Here is a 21,342-nt window from a genome sequence, read left to right as displayed (position 1 = left end):
CAATTTTGAAAAAAAAAGCAATCTCTGTCATGTCACAAGGCAGAACGGGGAAATGCCTTGTTCACATAGGCACTTGCCCATTTTGTGGCTCTGTGACATGATTGCGGGGAGACCAGCGGGCCTTGAATCCGCCAGTCCTGTGGGCAGGGTCATGCTGTACGCAGATAGCTTTGCCAATTAAAGGGGATGTACAGGTACGCCCATTTGCCCACCGCTGCCATTGTGGAGACGTATATATAGGCATGCAGCGGTTGACAAGTGGTTAAGTCAGCTGTCTAAGAAGGACCAATAAGGGGCTTTTAAATAAGCTACCCCTCTCAATATAAAAGAGATAGGTCACAGCAGCCATATTAACAATGTGCTTTAGCTGTGATAGGAAACACAACAAGAGTGCTGCTAACAAACTGCATAGGGAGAGATTAGTGTGGGGCTTGTAGGGACTGGAAGGTCTATTAAAATAGACGTAAACCCTTACTGAATATAATGTAGGTAAAAAATACTGCGTATGTTAAAGAATTGGGGGATGCGACCTTTGTTGCATCTTAATGCTGCTGATATCCTGCAGCCTCTTTACAGCTTGTCCCTGTCCACATACACTATAGTAATAATACGTTACATGTGTTTCTTCATAGGGCATTTTTTCGAATAGTTGCTGTTTGAAATATTTTTATTTTTTATTTTTTTAGGGGGGGCAGAGCTTGCCGAGGACCGGGGTGGGCACATGAGAATGGAGCTCCCATCTCATCAGGGATATAGCGGCACATAACAGCCCACACAGCAGCGATTGCTACCACACCGGCGACTTTACCCCATGGAACCTGAACATGACCAACAAATGAAAGGGGCTTCACACTGGGGCAGAAGCAAGATGGTGCCATCCCTCTGGGACTATCCGCATCCAACACGCCCCGGAACATGCAAAAAAAAGAATAATCCTCCTCTGGGAGCCCTGAAAAGGCCAGATTCAGGCTGGATGGCACAGATCCTGCACAAAAGGTGAGCATGGGCCTAGACTCTGGGGAAGATACAAGGCAGCTCCCTGATTCAATAGATCACTGATCTAATAATCAGCCAGATTTAGACACCACTCTCAAGGATATGCTAATATCCCTTAGAAGCTCACTCCACAATGACATGATGGCTTGTGGTAATCAGTTTGGGAAAGAAATACAGTCAGTCTCAGCAAGTGTGGATCATGTGGAGACAAAGATGGGGAGTTTGATTGATGCACATGCCACACAGGAAGATGGAGCTAAGATTGCAGACATTGAAGATTGTTCAAGGAGGAACAATTTAAAGATAAGGGGGGTTACCGAATCTATCCAACAGTCCGAACTGCGCAGTTATGTTGCTCAGGTGTTCATGTCCATTCTGCCTGACCTTACAGATTTGGATGTTACAGTGGACAGAGTTCATACATTGCCAAAACCCTCCTATTTCCCAAATAAAGTGCCAAGAGAAATTATCCTGCGTTTGCATTTCTTTCATGTGAAAGAACGTCTAATGTCTGCTGCGCGCAACAAGGACCTCCTACCTGAACAATATAGAGAGTTGCAATTCTTCACTGACCTATCCCAATTTACTTTACAAAAAAGGAGGAGCCTTAACACCATTTCCAAAGCCCTTAGCACCCACAAAATTACCTATAGATGGGGTTCCCAACCAAATTATCACCAAAGATGGCAAAGAGCACATTGTAGATTCTCTCACTAAGGGCTTAGATCTGCGGAAATCATGGCAAATCATCCCTGACGACCCTCCACAGGAGTCCGTTAAACCCCAGTCCTGACCGCCTATGGATGAATGGAACCTGATTAACTCTAAGAACGCTTGTACTCACCGTTAATATGTACAATGGGCACACTATAACTTTTTTATATATTTTTTTATCCCTGCTCTGGAGACACCTGGCTAAGCTAGACTCTTATTTTTTATTTTCTCCTCCACAAGTTTAAGCGAATATTAGCTACACCCAGGTCACCATTATCTACGACAGTTTTTTGCGGATGCTTATTTATGTTTTTCTCATTCTGTGTTCACCAACCTGTTTAACACTCTTTTCGGCAGTTAGCTACGCAGTAATTCTCCTGTTTACTCTGAGCCAAAAGAAGGAGCGCCTACCTGCTTGGATCCAATTTGCAGCCGATACTTCAACCACAGAGAATTGGGGACCCTCGCCATTTCATTTAAGTGTTTTTATACACATCCTACATATGCTACCACCTGTGCTCATTTTACCATAACAATCACCTTTTTAACCATTAACGCCAAGGGCCTCAACCACCCGGCAAAGAGGAAATCATTGTAGAATGAGGCAACCCAACACAATTGCGATATTCTCTGCGCCCAAGAGACCCACTTCCATAGCCAAATGATGCCCAAATGCACTCACCACAGATTTTCCCATGTTTTTACAACAAATACCTCAGCCAGAAAGAGAGGGGTACTAATGGCTATTAAAGACATGGTCGCATTTGCAATGCATAAATTAATAGCAGATCCTCTAGGGCGATATCTCATCCTCATGTGCGACATTAATTCTACTACGTATTGACGTGGTCAATATTTATGCACCTAACAAGCACCAAATGCGCTTTTCACGCCTAGTTTTCAAATAGGTCAGTCAGGTGCAACAGGGCTTTCTCTTGGTCTGCTGAGATTTCAATCTCCCACCTGATCCACAAATGGACTCTACATCCCGCTCAAATAGACATAACCAATCGTTGTAACCAATATTGCATGCTCATGAACTATACAACGTGTGAAGATGCCTCCATGGCAGGGAAAAAAACGATTATTTTTTCTCAACAAGTCACAGAATCTACACGAGGTTGGATCTCTTCCTCAGGGATAAATGGCTGATACCTAAAATCACAGCCTCAAAGATCAATACCTTTAACTGGTTGGATCACACCTTGGCGATGCTTTCGGTTGATGATTCGCCAAGTGTTTATGTTAACTTAATTTGGTGGTCCAACCCGAGGCTTTTCCAGGCTGATCCCTCCAAATGTGACCTACAGAAAGACTTAACTGATTTTTCTCCCACAAAGTTAACTCTGTATCAGATCCTTTGGTTGTATGGAACGCCCATAAGGCGTATATGAGGGGGGTTTTAATAAAACTGTAAGCAAGGGTTAAGAGACAGAGGAGACAGCATATACAAGATGTCATCTCTAAAATTCACACGCTAGAAGCCCAGAACAAAACAAACACTTCCCCGTCAGTTGCTGAACAATTGACACAGATTAGGCATTCGCTACACCTAACTCTACTCGATAACTTTGAAAAAACTTCTAAACGTCTTAAAATTACCTATTACGTGAGCAGCAATAAGCCAGGGAGACTTCTAACTAATCTCTTAAAAGCGCAGAGACACAAAACAAAAATCCCATATGTATTTCATCCCAAAACTAAAGAAAAATTATACCATCCACAGGCTATAGTTGATGTATTCAGCTGCTACTATAGTTCTCTATATAACTTACGAGAGGACTCAACTACGATCCAACCCACAAAATCCATAATATCAGATTTTATAGATAAAATTAAACTCCCTCACGTAACAGAAGCTCAACTAGAGGATTTAAAATCCCCTTTTTCAGAAGCAGAAGTAGCCAAAACCATTGATTCCCTTCCCAACAATAAATCACCGGGACTTGACAGCTTTGTGGGGAATACTATAAAACATTTAAATCGGCACTAGCCCCATGCTTGGCAGATATTTATAACAATGCTGTCTCCTTGTCCTCTTTCCCACCGGAAATGCTCAAAGCAATGATAGTGGCACTTCCGAAGCCAGGGAAGGATCCCAATACACCGCAAAACTTCAGACCCATGTCATTGTTAAATGATCTAAAAATGTATGCTAAGCTTTTGGCTAATAGAATGGTGGATCTACTCCCATCTTTAATATACCTGGACCAATCTGGGTTTACATGGGAAATATAATAATAAATAAATCATTTTTTTAAACAGGTCTTATATTTCTATGGCAACAACAGACAAATATTCCTGGACAATATTCATAATCATAGTAGTTTCCTTTGAAAGAGCATATGGCAAGATGATTTACAGGTAGAGATTTGGGGATACAGTGGAAGAGGGTTGTTATCCTATAACACAAACTGCCCCAACAAAGACCTTTATATTCGTTTTACCAATTGTTATTTACATTAACGTTATCAAATAAAATATAAATATTTTCATGTGATTTTATCACGTCTCTGTTTATATGAGATTTTATTGGCTGGGTTTACTGTATATATATATACTTTACCAAACTATGATTGTTCTTTGAATTGTGGTGCTGCGGTGTATTTGCATAGGTCTGTTCACCTAAAAATCCTTTTAAAGACCAATATATGTCTGCAACAACTGGTTAACAGCAAGAGCCTCAATTGTCAACACCTTAAGTACTTTTTCCTAATAACTTTCTTTAGCTTGGAGTGATCAGTTATTGCTGACAGTCCATTTATAAGCTGCCTTTTTTCCACACCACTGCATACTTTTAATAAAAAATCTAAAAACACTGTGCATTTAAAACACCTCACACCCTCACCTTGGGTGTAAATAAATCCCTGATATACCTTCATATACTGAATGTTTAAACAATATCAGATGTATAGCCCTTAGGCATGGTTTGGTAAACATTGGCAAATACCAAGACAGCATGTAAATGTGACCAGGAAGAATAGACTATACTTTAAAAACAAGCTTGGTGTTTTGCTGAGATTGCTGGCAAGGGGTGAAACTGGTCCTGGCTCCTGCAATGGCTCAAAAAGGAAAGTGATCCCTGATGCCACGCAGTTGAAAAATCCTATGGAGGTGAACAGAGTGGCAATCTCAGCCTGGACTCAGACCAGGTCACGCCCTCAACACATTTTTCTCTGCCCCCTGGAGTTTAGTCATAGGGACCCCAGTTCCAGGTGGGCAGAGCGAAACACAGCTGGAAAATATAGCCAGGAGCCTGAAAACCATGTGTTGTTGTCTTTATGATAGTTAGAACGCTTTCATGAGAAGATTCTTGTGAAAGATCTTTCTTTTAAAATAAATAGAAAAAACCTTATATTTTGAGTTTATGAGTGGACTGAGTTTTTAAAATACTACGTGTAAAGCTATATCTCACTATATCTCACAAAAAAAGATAGTCAGAGTAGGTAGATCTCTATTTATATATTTGGATTTAATTGATAGATTGTGTGAATCCTAGGTGAAAGTTGTATGAATTCTGTGTGAAAACATTTATAAATAGACGTCTAAATAGTCAATAAAAAAAAAGTAAAAAATCAGCTGCTTGGCTTCACACTTGCGGTGCGCAAACATGAGCAAAGGGGGTGGGAGGAGAAAGAGAGCAGATTGGATCTCTTCTCTCCCATCTGTGCGAGGGAAGAGGGAGGCGGAACTGTCAGTGCAGACTCTGCTCTGTATGAGAGAGACGCTTTCAGCTCAGAGTCCTACTGAGGAGGCACTGATAGATGGCACTGATAGGCAGCACTGTTGGGCACTGATAGGTGGCATTGATGAGCACTGATAGGTGATATAGGCAGCACTAATAGGCGGTTCTTATGGGCGCTGATAGGCTGCACTGATAGATGGTAGACATGTGTGATTAGTTTCGTACGAATCGAAAATTCGTACGAATTTCCAGAAATTCATACCTTTGTACAAATCCGAAATACTAATTTTTATGCATATGAATTCTGTACAAAATATGAAATTTCATTTATGAATATCGGATCCAAATTCATAACAAACATTCATAATTGTTACGAAAAGTTAACAAACCTAAAAGTTAAAAAGCCAGGAAGTCAGCACAGCACAGGGATGGTGGGAACGCCTCATAATAATAAATTCATCATAACGAACTTTCCTTATTTTAACGAAAAGTTTACAAATCTAACGAAAATTCATATTTAGTACGGATTCGAATTGAATTTCGGACACAAATTACAAAATATAATAAAACCTCTTTTACATCCAAGAAGTGTCTGGCGCCCAATGACTTTCACCATCTTTTCACCCACTATGCCTCAAAACCCACTACATATAGAAGGATGTCAGCTATCTTTGGCCTTACAGGTCCCCATTAGACTGGAAGAGGCTAAAGACTTTGCTACATTAGGGATGCATAATTTTACATAGTTCCATTGGTCCAGCTTGGACCAATATACAGTAAGTATGCATGGGTCATATCTGGAAGATCTCCATGGAAGCTGGAAAGTACTCTAGGCACCACTACTACAGTGAATTCTGCTAGCTCCTGGGTCCTGTGCCAAGTAGCTGCCTTGATGCTTAATGAACACAGGAGATACCCACTCAGGACAGATACCATCAGGGGCGGACTGACCATTGCGCCACTCGGGCACTGCCAATGCCCATGCCACTAGGGGGCCCCATCAGGGTTGCCAGCCTCAGTAAAACCATGGACAGTATATAAAAATGTGTGTGTTTTTTTTACATCTGTCTCTGAAATGTCTCTTACCGACATCCTTTTGGTCTAAAAATCCAGAAATTATAGCTGCCCCACCTCTCCAGTACCTTCTCAGCCAATAGAAGCATGTCTGTGTATACTGTGTGATTGTATACTGTGTGTGTGTGTTTGTGTATACTGTGTGGCCCCATAATCTCTGATTGCCTGGGGACCCCTTAATCTCCTATTGCCCGGGGGCCCCATGAGTTGTCAGTCCGCCCCTGGATACCATTCAGAGAACACTTTATATTTTCTCAGTGAATGCAACAAATTCTCTGATTGGACAAAATGGGTAAGCAGAGCATTTGCATCATGATTCATTGAGTAGAATGCAATATGTTCTCCCAATGACACTTATGCTGAGCAAGCAATCTGTGTTCAGTAAGCAGCAGGCAGACACTCAGCATGAGACTCAAATGATAGCAGCAATCACTGTAGTAGCAGTTCCTACTACTGATTTCCAGCTTCCACAGAGATCTTCCATGTATAGCACATGCATACTTTCCAAGCTGGACCAATGCTACTATGTAAAATATTCCATATCCAATCTTGAGCTTTAACTTTTAATGCAATTTCAAAAGCCACATTCCATATTTTGAAATTTGCAGCTTTCATTAAAATAATACCTGATGATCCTGCAGTACCACTTTCTGCTATAAGGTAAAATTCATCTGTTTTTCATTCCCTATTATGCTCCTACATTGGCACCATGTCACATGAACCTCTGATGGAGACTACGAGTGGCAGTTTCAACATACTTTAAGCAGTCGTAGTCCACTGTTGTCATCATCAGAAAGCCCACTCTGAGAAAAACCTTGCGGATGTTGCTGGTTTGCATTAATGTACTCAAGAAGTGACTGTAAAGAGGTTGCAGAAGATTCAAATCACTGAGATTCAAAAAAGCATAACAAATGGTAAAAGGGATTTTACTAAAATAAATGATTTACCGTACACAGTGCTTTAGCAAACTAAATGTAATTCAGTAATGGTTTATTTCCACCTTTGCAGTCAAAATTTGAGAAATCCTCACTATAATATGCTTGTTATGTGTTCCCATTCACACAGTATACCTAAAATAATAAAAAAAAACATTTTTTACCCTTCCAGTTGTTTATTTGGGGCAGGTTTATACTTAAGCCTGGTACACACTATGAGTTTGTTCTTCTTTCAACTCTTCTTTCAACCCAGCAGGTTGAACGAAAAAGACTGTCAGTTTTGGTCAGAGCCGCTGTACTGACTATGCAAAGTTAGCACAGAGATCTTTCCTGCTGTGCTGTTGTGTTCTGACAGGCCATTGGCAGAGAGCGTTGATTGGGAGTCGGTTGGCTGCTGGTCTTCCAGCATGCTCATATGACAGAAGCTGGCTTCTGCCGGACAGGGTGGCATACACACGGGTCGAGTTTTTCTTTTTAAACCGGTCAATGTCTCCCGACATTCAAGCCACGTGTACAGGGCTTTAGGACTCTGTAGGCAGCTTCTATTGTTTAGAATAATAAGGTGACTATTAGAGGCACAGTTAGGGGCACAGTTATTTTTAAAAGTGTAATAACATAAAAATACCACGACAAGCCTCTTGCAAGGTACACATGGGAAGTTTTATTTTATTCAACCTAGCAGGTTGAATGAAAAAAAACTTACAGGTCACTGTAGTAACACACCCAATGTTAGTACTGTGATCTCCATGCTGAGCTATTGGGTTCTACAGAGGGACAGCCCTTCACCAGAACACAGAGATCTGCGAGCGCTGATCAGATGCTGGTTTTCCAGCAAGTTAGTTTGACAGGAACCAGCCATAAGACTGACTTCTGTCAGATGAGGAGCTGTACATACGGGCTGAAAGTCGATTGGTAACTGCTGAACCATCTGTTTTTGGCCGATTTTTGGCCTGTGTGTGTATCTAAATTTAAGAATTTTAATCCTTTGGACAGAAATTGTGCAAATCTAGTTTACAACTGATAACACAGATCTGCTACCACAGTACAAGCAGAGTTAATTATGGATAACTTAGCCCTACACTCTTCTCCTAACAATACTTTGAAAGTGAAAGCTTAAGCCAGCCATAGATGTATTGAATCCGGCTTGTCCGACCCATCTATGGGCAGGCTGATTGTTTCCAAGTTTGACTTGGGTGCAACCAGCACGAACCATAGCCACTAGCAGTAATCAGTGTGGATTCAAGCAATTTTGTCACCTGGTTGCAAGAAGAAATTTGCATAAGCTATGGTTTGCCTAAGTAATGTTGTTCAGCAAGTACAAAGTAAGCAGAAATGTTTAAATCTTTTTTAAAGTTATGCCATGTAGAACATGTACCAATAAAGTACTGTAGGTGCTATCTCAAATTGGCTGCAAAAATGGATATACACATAAAGGTGTACTAAAGTGGGCTCTCGGTCATTATTGTTATATGTGATTTTAGCATACCTTTAACACACCTTATGTGAAATTGCACCTGGATGAAAAAAGGGCAATAATGCATCTTTTGTAAGCAGAATCCAGGTACTAGTACTGCAAGAGAGCACTATTAACCAATAAGGCAGCTCGTACATTAAGCAATTTTCTTTTCTTCAACCACAGGTTGCTAATAACACAGACTGTGTTGATGGGGGCATCCCTCCCACTGTATTATTGTATTCTGACTGTGGGAGGTTTCCAAGCTGTCAGAATGCAATGATCACTGCTGGCAGCTATAGCTGTCAGCAGTAATCAAACGAAAAAACTTTTTGCTGAACCAGACAAATTTGAATCCATCTACGGCTGGCTTTAGCCATCTTGTTGCCAGTAGCCCCTGGATAGTGTTAGCATCTGAGTTATTTTACTTACTAGGTGGAATACTCAGACATTAATACTTGTAGAGCAGTGGTCATCAACCCTGTCCTCAGGGCCCACTAACAGGCCAGGTTTGCATGATAACTGAAATACATCACAGGTGATATCATTTGCTGCTCAGTGATTACAGTATTCTAGTCTGCATATTTCCAGGGTAATACATAAAACCTGGCCTGTTCGTGGACCCTGAGGACAGGGTTGATGACCACTGTTGTAGAGGACCACACTCTAGTGTGTTATGGAATAGTTTGTGTGTCACATTATTGATTTGATGCTGAAACATGTTATTGATATACATTGCAGCCAATAAATGAAATTCCATTATGTGGGTTAGATATTTTTAAAGCAAGCTGAACTGCATGTAGCCAACTGACCAAGTAATTACAAAATTATTTTAAAAAGATTATAATTGTTATCAGTTTTCCAGTGGTGGTTGACACCAAATACCTGTCCCTTTGAATGACATTCATACATTTTCTGCTGTGTTATTACTGCACTTTACAGTGAAACAGAGCAAGCTATGTAGATCTCTCATATAAAAGAATTGAAAGATCTTTAGCAGTCTGCTTTTACAGATGTCTTTATTTCCCTGTCGTCTTTCTTAACCACTACTGTATTAATATAAAGCAGTTGTCATGGTGATGATAGAAATATCAGAAAAATATAAAATCAAGGGTGTTATTTACAAGGTCCCATAGGGTAGAGAATATCTCAGAAAGATGTCATATGAGAGCTAACGCTACATCTCCTGTCACATAAAGTAAACCAATTTAAATATGAATTGTTGGTAACAGACTGGATAGAAATGTCATAGACAGAATTCTAGGCGTTCATTCATTAACGTAACATTCAAATAGAACATAGCTTGTCTAAAAAACCTGTGGATCCACTGCTCAGTAAAATAAAGGTACCAAGTGATTGCCAGGTACCCATGTGCCAGAGGTTTATTATTGTGGATGGATTCCACTTCAAAAAATGATGGCACTTTCAAATTAAAACCCAGCTCTGGGTTCAGCCCCCCACCCCTGTGGAAGGCCTATCAGCAGTTTGTTTAGTTTCTTTTTTTAATACACCCTTTTTCAGAAGATTTCAGGCCTAGCATATGATGCACTGGGTCTTCCCCGGTCTTTGCAGGGCTTTGGGGAATTCTCTGATAACCCAAACGGTGGCACTAACATGATGACATTAGTGCCACGCTCTAAATCTACTACATCTCTGCATCAATACACTGTTAAGGGCGGGCTTATGACAGCCAGCATTCATAGTATGTCCTCAATCAAGGCTGAATGATGCTAGCACCGTGGAAATTTTTTTGGTGAAAAGGAATGATTGCAGCCTTTTTCATTTATATTTATTATATTTAACCACTTGGGTACCGCGCTATTGCCGAATGACGGCATTAGCGCGGACCTAGATTTCCGGGACTACGTCTATTGACGTCGTCCCGGTTACGAGCGGCCTGCGCGCCCCCTGAGGGGCGCGCGCGGCGCGCTCTGTGATCGGCGAGTCCGTGAGACTCGCCTGATCACCGATCCGTGTAAGGGGTCGATCCCGACCCCTTATCACGTGATCAGCTGTCAGCCAATGACAGCTGATCATGTGATAGAACGGAGCCGGTAATCGGCTATTATTCCTCCTCGCGCTGACAGCGCGAGGAGAAAAAAAAAAAGCCGATCACCGGCGGCCGTGATCGGGACATCAGTCCCGATCACGGCCAGCAATGCAAGGCACCACATGCCACCTGCCAGTGCCCACCTGCCTCCCGCAGTGCCATCCTGAAGAATAACTAAAAGTAAAAGTAAGTGCCCCCCGTCTGTGCCCATAGTGCCCACAGTGCCACCCACAGTGCCACCCACAGTGCCACCCCACAGTGCCACCCACAGTGCCACCCAATCTGCCTCAAAGGTGCTGCACCCCAGTGCCGCCCATCAGTGCCCAGCAGTGCCGCCCATCAGTGCCCAGCAGTGCCGCCCATCAGTGCCCAGCAGTGCCACCTATCAGAGCCACCTATCAGTGCCACCTATCAGTGCCCATCAGTCCCATCTATCTGTGGTACCTATCAGTGCCCATCCGTGCCACCCATCCGTGCCACTTATCCATGCCACCCATCCGTGCCATCTTATCTGTGCCCATCTTTGCCCATCAGTGCCGCCTTATCTGTGCCCATCGGTGCCGCCTTATCTGTGCCTATTAGTGCCGCCTTAACTATGCCTATCAGTGCCCACCAGTGCAGCCTATCAGTGCCCACCAATGCAGCCTATCAGTGCCCACCAATGCAGCCCATCAGTGCCCACCAATGCAGCCTATCAGTGCCGCCTTATCAGCGCACTTCAATGAAGGAGAAAAATGACCCGTTTGCAAAATTTTATAACAAACTATTAAAACATGATTTTTTTTTTTTTTTTTGTATCTTTTTTTGTTTGTTTAGCAAAAAATAAAACTCCGAGCTGTAACTAAATACCACCAAAAGAAAGCTCTATTTGTGGGAAAAAAATGATAAAAATTTCATTTGGGTACAGTGTTGTATGCCCGCGCAATTGTCATTCAAAGTGCATCAGCGCTGAAAGCTGAAAATTGGTCTGGGACTGAGGGGGGTTTAAGTGCCCAGTAAGCAAGTGGTTAAAATCATTATATCTTTAGAAATATTTTACCATTTTTCTTGCAATGCAGTGGAGAAGTGTCAATAAAGCCTGTTGAAACTAGGTAGGACTATATCAGCATACATTAGAAAGATATTAGGTGTACTATCTGAATTTTGCACAGTAGAAATGTTTCCCGTATAGCATTAACATTTAATATTTAAAATAGGTGTAAGCAACATTGGAGAGGTGGAGATCTACCTGAAGGACATGGAATATATTAAAGATTGCCAGTGTGCCATTGCCCTGAGGAGTCACCTCCAAGACCTTTTGCATGCCCACTAATTGGTCAACATCTGGGGAATTCTTCACCCACAAGAAACGAGATTACACCTTCTACTCTTCCATTCATGGCTCCTACCCCAGAATCAACCTTTTCCTTATTAAAACACTCAGCTATTATCTAAGCTCTAAGATGGATATTTGTCAGCTAACACTCTCTAATCATGCCCCAGTTTTTCTGGAAATTGTTCTTTCAAATTCGTCCCCCAAGACACCAACCTGACAGCTCAATAAGGCACTTCTCAGGGACCCGAAACAGCTGTGAAGGTTCTCAGAAAACTCACTTTCTACTTTGCTACAAATGCTGGCTCTGTGACTGACACAAAGCACACCCTGAGTGTAGTATTAGAAGCAGCTTTAATGACAAGGTAACAAAACTCACTTATGCCACGTACACACGGCCTGACTTTTTGACAGCAAAGGTCCGACGGAATGTGTCCGTCGGACAATTCGATCTTGTGTGGGCTCCATCGGACCTTTGCTTGCCAAAAATCTGGCAGACTTTAGAAATAGAACATGTTTTAAATTTTTACACCGGAACTCCGCTGGACCCAGTTCCTACCGAAAAATCTACTCGTGTGTTTGCTAGTCCGACGGACAAAAACCAACACGAGGGCAGCTATTGGCTACTGGCTATGAACTTCCTTATTCTAGTCTGGTTGTACGTCATCGCGTTCGAATCAGTCTGACTTTGGTGTGATTGTGTGTGGCCAAGTCTGTTCATTTGGAAAGTTTCATCAGAACTCCGTCAGAACTCCGCCGAAAGTCTGTCGGACCTAGTCCCTCGAAAAGTCCAGTCGTGTGTACGCGGCATTACAATAAGTCAGAACATAAAAGGCTCATCTGTATAGGTATGTGGAGTCCATCTGGAGGTCCCTGGATCCGGTCACTGTGTGTTGCTGTGTAATGATCCGGTCGCTCAACGCGTCCTGTGGCCACCAAGAGGGAGCCTGAATCGGCGTCGGACACTCTTGGATGATGTCATGGGAGCACATCTGGGGGAACTTCCACAAAGAGAGAGGAAAGGACTGGGAGGCTACGTGCTCAGACCTTCTATTGGCCTGTGGTCAGGAACGAAGCAGAACACAAAGCAGAGCGTAGGCAGAAATGTGGTCAGGAAGGAAGCAGAACACAAAGCAGACACTCAGAATTAATATAACGCCAAACCAGAAGCAGGAGCGAGGTCACAGAGGTAGCCGAGGTCAGGAACAGGTGGGCAGAGGTACAAGAATTCAGGATCGGATCAGTAACAAGCCAGGTCCTTAACATAAGTCAGGTACAGGATACACTCAGAACACAGGGAAAGCTGAAGACCAGTCAGCACTGAAGGCAAGCAAGAGCATTCCCTAAATTGCCAGTCTGGTGCCAGAAACTGTGGGCACACTGCCATGCGAGCAATGTGGTCATACTCATTTCTATTAGCGATGTGCCTATGCTCATTTCTATGAGCAATGTTATGTGCATATCTATGATTAACAAGTCACTGCCATATAGTATCCACTCTAGATACTGAAGAAGATGACAAATAGAGCTGTCTCGTGGTACTGAGCAGCTAGAGAGAGAGAGTGATGTTAGAGATCAGAATTTGTGGCTAGCATGGTGGAGTCATGATCCACCTGTCAGATGGCCATGATTAGAAGAAATTACAAAAAATATTCACACTTTCAAAATTCTTTCTTAGTGTAGTCTATCGAAATAGCCCAACAGATGAAGAATAATGAAAGACAGAAAGAAAGACACAAAATAAAAAAAGAGGTAAGGAAAAACCAAGAAAGACTAAATTCTAAAGCAGAGCTCTATTGCAATAGAATTTTATTATACCAGAAAGCTCTTTCTATTTTGAAAGCTTTTATTGGTTAGGATACTTTAACATATCAGCCATCATTGTCATATTGTAAATCAGAGTCACTGAAATGTGTACTTGATGCCCTACCAACTCAATTGTTGAGTTGATTTATGAATGACAGAGTCCAACATCACTAAAAAAGTGATTATAAAGAGCTGTTTGAAATGTTGCTTTTGAACTTAAAGGTATGAGCTACTAGTATGTCAGTAAAGCTCTTTTCTGTATAATCTTTCACTGTCTTTTTACCCATCGCCCACTGAGATTCAGAGATTATATTGCCCAGATTCTATAACTGGTAGTTCAGAAGCAAGCATTCATACTCCTCGTAGCAATATTAGCACTATCATATTGCAGGTTAATTACATGTGATAACAGTCATCATGAGAAATCCCTTGCGGCTGGATAATCTAAATACATTTCCCTTTAAAAGGTGTAATTTCTTAACATTAATAATTAATGTTTATTAAGAATTACTACATACCCAAAGGATTACAAAATCAATCTTGTTTTAACCCCTTGTTATGCTATGTTATCTTTTTAATACAAATATCTGCCTTTTTAGGCTAGATAAGACTTCCCTGTCTAGCATGCAATATTTTCTAAATTAAGTTTATTTGCAAGCAACTACAGTTTAGCCGCGTACACACGATTGGATTTTCTGATGGGAAATGTTCGATATGAGCCAGAAAGTCCGATGGTGTGTATGCTCCATTGAACATTTGCTGCCAGAATTTCCGCACACAAATGTTTGAGAGCAGGTTCTCAAATTTTCCAAAACTTGTTGTCGGAAAATCCGAACGTTTGTATACAAGTCAGTTGCACAAAAGTTCACGCATGCAGAAGGAGCCACACTGGCTATTGAAGTTCCTTTTTCTCGGCTCAGTGTTACAGTGTTAGTAAGGTTGAATAAAGACACCAGTCCATCCAGTTCAACCTGAGTGAGTGTCTACAATTGTCCCTATCCCTGTACATTACCCACTCACATCGGTCCCTACCCTCAAGGAGCCCACAATCCAAGGTCCCCATTCATATACCAGGGCCAATTTTGGACAGAAGCCAATTAACCTACCTGCATGTCTTTGGAGTGTGGGAGGAAACCGGAGTACCCGGAGGAAACCCACGCAGGCACAGGGAGAACATGCAAACTCCAGGCAGGTAGTGTCGTGGTTGGGATTCGAACCAGCGACCCTTTTTACTGCTAGGCGAGAGTGCTAACCACTACACCACTGTGCTGCCCTCAAATAGAGCTGTCTCGTGGCTCGTCATAAGTCTTGTACGTCATCGCGTTATCACGTTCAAAATTTTGGGCCAACATTTGTGTGACCACGTGTATGCAAGACAAGTTTGAGCCAACATCCTTTCGGAAAAAAAAACTTGGTTTTGTTGTCGGAAAATCTGATTGTGTGTACAGGACACCCCCCTCCTCCTCCCAAACTAGACATAACCCCCCTTCTCCCCCATAGATTAAATTCATCTATATAGATATTTACGTATTTTGTATCAGTTGGATTCTACATGGTTCTGATTGAATCTACTGGAGACTCATCATTACCTATATACTCATTTAACTTATTTTATCATTTTACTGACCCACATCCTATGATTTTCTTTCATATGTTTAGTGGCTCATATTTATTAATGTATATTTTATACTTATTATAATATGTTTAATATATTGATTTTTTATAGCTATATATATTTCAATGAATTTCTTTTATTCATTATGTAATATCTATTTGGGATTTATTATTATTTATTAATTTATCCATGGTACCAAAGATTCTCTGGCATTGTGTCTTTTTAATTTTTATCCTTGTAGAATTACTGACTTCTTTCATGTACGATTTGGCCCCGCCCCCATCAGACTATGAAAAAACTCCCCCTTTTGTCTATACATTTCATGCTTGATAAAGGAACGCGGCTATTCCTCCACCAATGGCTTGCTAGTTCTGAAACGCGTCACATTTTTGTGATGTCACTGCCAGGTGCCTTGCGGTGTTTGCTCCCCAAGCCTCGTTCTGATCCCGATCTCATGGCCGTGTTTTCTCTACACGCTACTGAGGTGGGACGAACATTGTAGAATCACGGCACGGCTGGCTAGAGGCACTGGCGTCTGTCCTTCCCCACTCACTTTTCTTGGAACCCATATCTGTGTCTGATGGACTCTGTTTTATCCCACCTGGCTGTGATGTGAATTAGCCTGAATAAGTCTGGACTGAGGAGTGCTGTGCCATCCCACCCTTTCCTGCCTGGATTTAATGTGCTGCCAGCCTTACAGGATCTGCTGTGACTTGCAGTCCCACTCCATCTCTTCAGCCCAGAAAACGGACCTGAATGCAGCTTTTCTTTCCTCCATGTGAGTGAATATTGTTGTTTAAATAAATTGCTTTATGATATATACTCAGAGGCGTCCCTCTCCTTGTTTTTATTCTAGCTTACTGGAACCCGCTTTTGGTTTTCTTGGTGGCTGCCCTGACTGATCCAATGGCATATACTTTTACAAGTGTATGTATGTGTACATATATACATCTCTCTATCTCCTCTCTTGGACTTTTGGGTACTACATTTTGAGGTATCTGTGTATTGCATCTTTTTACTTGTTTCAAGGCCCATAGAGGGGCATATAACATCTCACCGATGACTGTGATTATTGCGCGCTTTACCTTTCTAGAGATAGAAGGTCAATAAGATCTGGTAAGCGCCGTTATTATCACAGGTGGTGGTAAAATGTTAAACCTCACCTAACATCAGGGCCGTCTTTAATATTGATTGGACCCTGGGCAAAAAATTTCTTGCGGGCCCCCCTCCATGCAATTTCACTCTCCACTTGCTCTGAGACGTACATTAAATAGCAGCTAGACTTAAAATAAGTTTACTGTATCAGATCAGGCAGAAATTGTGATTAGTTGCCAGTGCTTACAGCATATCATTACTGCTTACTGACTGGTTGCTAGAGGTTACAGTACACATTACTGCTCACTGATTGGTTGCTAGAGGTTACAGCACCTCATCTCTTCACTGCAGGGGAGCATGATATACATATGAATGCCGCCTTTATTTACATATGAATGCCGCTGACCACAGCTATTTACTTAGTAATGCCGCCCCTATTTACATATGAATGCCGGTTATTTACATGTAAACACAGGGTCTGAAGGTGAGTCATCTATACACATTAGGGCAGAGTTGGGCAGCATTAGTAGCATCACTTCACACTGGGATATTGGGACACATCACAGGACTAAAACTTCAAGGGACAAGGGAATTTAAACTGGGATAGTTGGCAAGTATGAGGCAGGTGCTTTGGGCCCCACAACAATGACAGGGCAGCTACCCTTTTTGCCCTGCCTTAAAAATGGCCCTGCCTAACATACCCTAGACCAGGGGTAAGCAACTCCTGGAACTGGGGCCCGCAAGCACATGCAAAGCTTCTTTTGCCGCCACTCTAATTTCAGAATTCTCCATGCTGCACCTGCACTGAGGGGGAGGCACTGTGCCCCCACTTATTGTAAAAGATGGGAAACATTGTTTGATTCCCTAACTTTGCTGTAGCTGCGATCGTCAGCTTTTGTGATAGGGGAGAGATCAGGTGTAGTTCTGCTGGGGGGGGCCTTGCCTGTTTCCAGGAGGATGAGGATTGTCTTGGTCGCTGCTAAAGCCAGTCCTGCTAGCCCTGTCTACCATCTGGAGGAAGATGACTCGCTTGGTTGCCACTACCAGTCTCAGAAAGAAGGGATTTCACTGTGATTGAGAAAACCACAATCAGGTGACAGTTTGTGGATTAACTGTTGAGCTTCTGGGAACTTTGTTGAAATAATTCCTGAACCTTTGCATCACTTACTACTGAACCTCTGAACTCTGTGTCCCTTTAAGCCATAGCCAGTATTCAGTGCAATCAAAATCACACCCAACCAATTTTTCTCAACTGCGGGAGCCCAAGTTAAGATCCTGTGCACAGGCCCACTGCTTTCAGAAAATGGCCCTGACCTAAGTTCATCATTGCACATCCATTCCAGATGCTTGTATGTGACATCACATACAAGCATGTGGGCTAGATGCAAGAGGTGGGTCAGCAGAATGAGTGTGCCAGAACAGGTAGATGTGTCTCATCTCTGCTTCCTTTCACTGCTCTGCATATCACGCATATCATAGCTGAAAAGAGGGTACAGCAGTGGAGCATATGAGCAGGAGGGTACAGCGGTAGGCAAAATGAGCAGTAGGGGTTCAGAGGTGGATCAGAAGAGCAGGAGGGTACAGCGGTGGGGCAGATGTGCAGGGATGTACAGTGGTGGAAGAGATGAGAAGGGGGTTCAGCAGTGGAACAAAAGAGCAGGGGGGCACAGTGATGGACCAGATGAGCAGGGGGTTTCTGTGTTGGGGCAGAAAAGCAGGGGGGTAGAGCAGTGGGGCAGATGTGAAAGGAGGTGTATTGGTGGGGCAGATGAGCAGGGGGTTACAGTGGTGGGGCAGGAGAGCAGGGGGAACAGTGGTGGGGAAGGAGAGCAGGCAGTACAGAGGTGAGACAGATGTGCAGGAGGTACATTGGTGGGGCAGATGAGAAAGCGGGTTACAGTGGTAGGGCAGATGAGCAGATGGGTTCAGTGTTAGGACACATGAGAAGGTGATTCAGTAGTGAGACAGAAGAGCATGGGTATACGGCTATGGAGCAGATGTGCAAGGAGGTACAGTGATGGGGCAAATGAGAAAAGGGGTACATTAATGGGGCAGATGAGCAGGGGGGTTACAGTGGTGGGACAAAAAAGCAAGAGGGTACAGTGGTGGAGCAGATGTGCAGGAGGTACAGTGGGAGGGATGAGAAGGAGGTTCAGTGGTAGGACAGAAAAGAAGGGTTACAGTGATGGGGCAGATGAGCAGGGGGGATTCAGTGTTGGGCTAGATGAGAAGGGGGTTACAGTGGTGGGAAAGATGATTAGGGGGGTTCAGTGTTGGGGCAGAGGAGAAAGGAGGTACGTTGGTGGGACAGATGTGCAGGAGGTACACTAGTGGGGCAGATGAGAAAGGGGGTTACAGTGGTGGGGAAGATGAGCAGGGTGGTACAGTGGTGGGGCAGATGTACGAGGGGGTTACAGTGGTGGGGCAGCTGAGCAGGGGGTACAGATGTGGGGCAGTTGTGCAGGGTAGTAAATGGTGGGGCAGATGTGCAGGGGGTTACAGTGGTGGAGCAGATGAGAAAAGGGGTACATTGGTAAGGCAGATGAGAAAGGGGGTACAGTGGTGGGGCAGATGAGCAGGGTGGTACAGTGGTGGGGCAGATGAGCAGGGGCTACAGCGGTGGAGCAGATGAGCAGGGGGTACAGGGGTGAGGCAGATGAGCAGGGGGGTACAGTGGTGGAGCAGATGTGCAGGGTAGTACAGTGGTGGGGCAGATGTGCATGGGGTTACAGTGGTGGGGCAGATGTGCAGGGGGTTACAGTGGTGGGGCAGATGAACAGGGGGTGCTGCAGTGAAACAGATTTGCAGGGGGAACAGTGATCTGATGTGTGGAGTTGCAGGAACCGGGGCTGATCTGAGGCGTCAGAGTGCAGGATGTTAATTTCTCACTACTAAAGTAGTCTACAGCATTGAGAGTGTGAAGTCGACATTTTTTTGTTAGAAAATTGGTTCACTCAATTTCTTTAAAAACATTTTTTGGCACACTGTGCTCAAAAGGTTGCCTACCCCTGCCCCAGACCATGTAATTGGTTACATGGTTAACCTTATTGTGCTGACAGATCCAAAAATGCATCCTATGTTGGAATATTTATTATAGAAACCTTCAATTCTGAGAAGCAAAGTATTACATTTTTTTTGCACACTGTGCACCATGGCTTTTTTACTTTTACAATTTTTTTTAAAACTACCTTTAATGACATCAGTAAGCAAGAAAGCTAAACTCCATGTGGTTTTGTTTCTACATGAGATTCATATTTAACATCACTAATAGGTTAAATAAACTCAGAAACATTAAAGAAAAACACATTTTTATTTTCAGCATGCCTCTACTTACCTGGCATAAATTAAGATGCTAAAGCATACACTCCAAAGCAGAACATTCTTCTTTGTAAACTCAACATATGAATAGTCTGGTGTGTGTGTGTGCGTACATATCCACATGTACGGTGGGTCATAATAAATGCTGTAAAGATACAATTTGGATCTCCACACATGATATATGCATCTGCGTACACCTGCTCTAATATATAAGCAGAACTGAGAGCTCAGTCTTTACCGCCAGCACCAAAGAATTTTTGCATATCTTTTCTGAGTGCAAGAGTAACTTCCAGTCAGAGTGTGATTTTGCAAAAATGGCACATATTGTTTACGATAATGCTGTATGAATAATTTTAATGAAAAGCTTTAAAAAGTAAAGCCTGTTATTATTCTCTGTTAGAGGTATAGCTTTTCTACAAATAGCATCATCAAATTTACAGATGATACCACCATAGTAGGTTGCATCAAAAGAGCAGTATTATAGGGAAGAGGTGGCTAACGTAGTAGAGTGGTTTGACTTGAGGCAAACAATTTGTCCTTAAACACTGGGAAGACAAAGGAATTATTAACTGATTTTAGGAAGAGTGAGACTGACATGGTTCCACTTAACATCGGAGGAGAATTGGTAGAGCGGGTATCTGTTTTTAAGTTTTTAGACATTAATATTTCAGAAAATGTATCCTGATCATCAAACATGACAGCTGTTACCAAGAAGTGTCAGCAATGGTTACATTTCCTGAGACTTCTCAGGAAAAATGGCCTAGGGAAACATATCTTGGAGTTCTTCTATCGCTCCTCTATTGAGAGCATGCTGACATATGGCATTTTAGCTTGGTATTCCAACTGCACACTAGCAGAAAAAGATTCCCTTCAGAAAATAATAAATGCTGCGCAGAAGGTTGTGGGTTGTAGTTTAACTTCCATAAACAAAATGTACAGGTCCCATTGTGTCAGGAGGGTGGGCAAAATAGTGAGTTTTTAATATATATATATATATATATATATATATATATATATATATATATATATATATATATATATATATGTAAGAAGGCCAGTGTGGTGGCCTGAATTTATGGGAGGAGCCCGGAGGGTATTTAACCAGCCCGCTCGCCTGTGGTCTTTGTCGGTTTCCGGTGCGCGGCACTACGTCACTAGGCCGACGGCTCGTGTTTCGTTTCCATTCGGACAAAACGTCTCTCTCGTGGTTTTCTTTCCCGTTCGTTTTGTACAACGTCGCCGGCTCTGTACAACGTCGCCAGCTCGACTGTCGCAGGTAAGGGTCTCGA

This window comes from Lithobates pipiens, unplaced genomic scaffold (assembly GCF_037356315.1).
Source record: "Lithobates pipiens isolate NorthernLeopardFrog02 unplaced genomic scaffold, aLitPip1_a1.2 Scaffold_8, whole genome shotgun sequence".
Classification (NCBI taxonomy): Eukaryota; Metazoa; Chordata; class Amphibia; order Anura; family Ranidae; genus Lithobates; species Lithobates pipiens.
Note: the sequence above shows the minus strand (reverse complement) of the source record.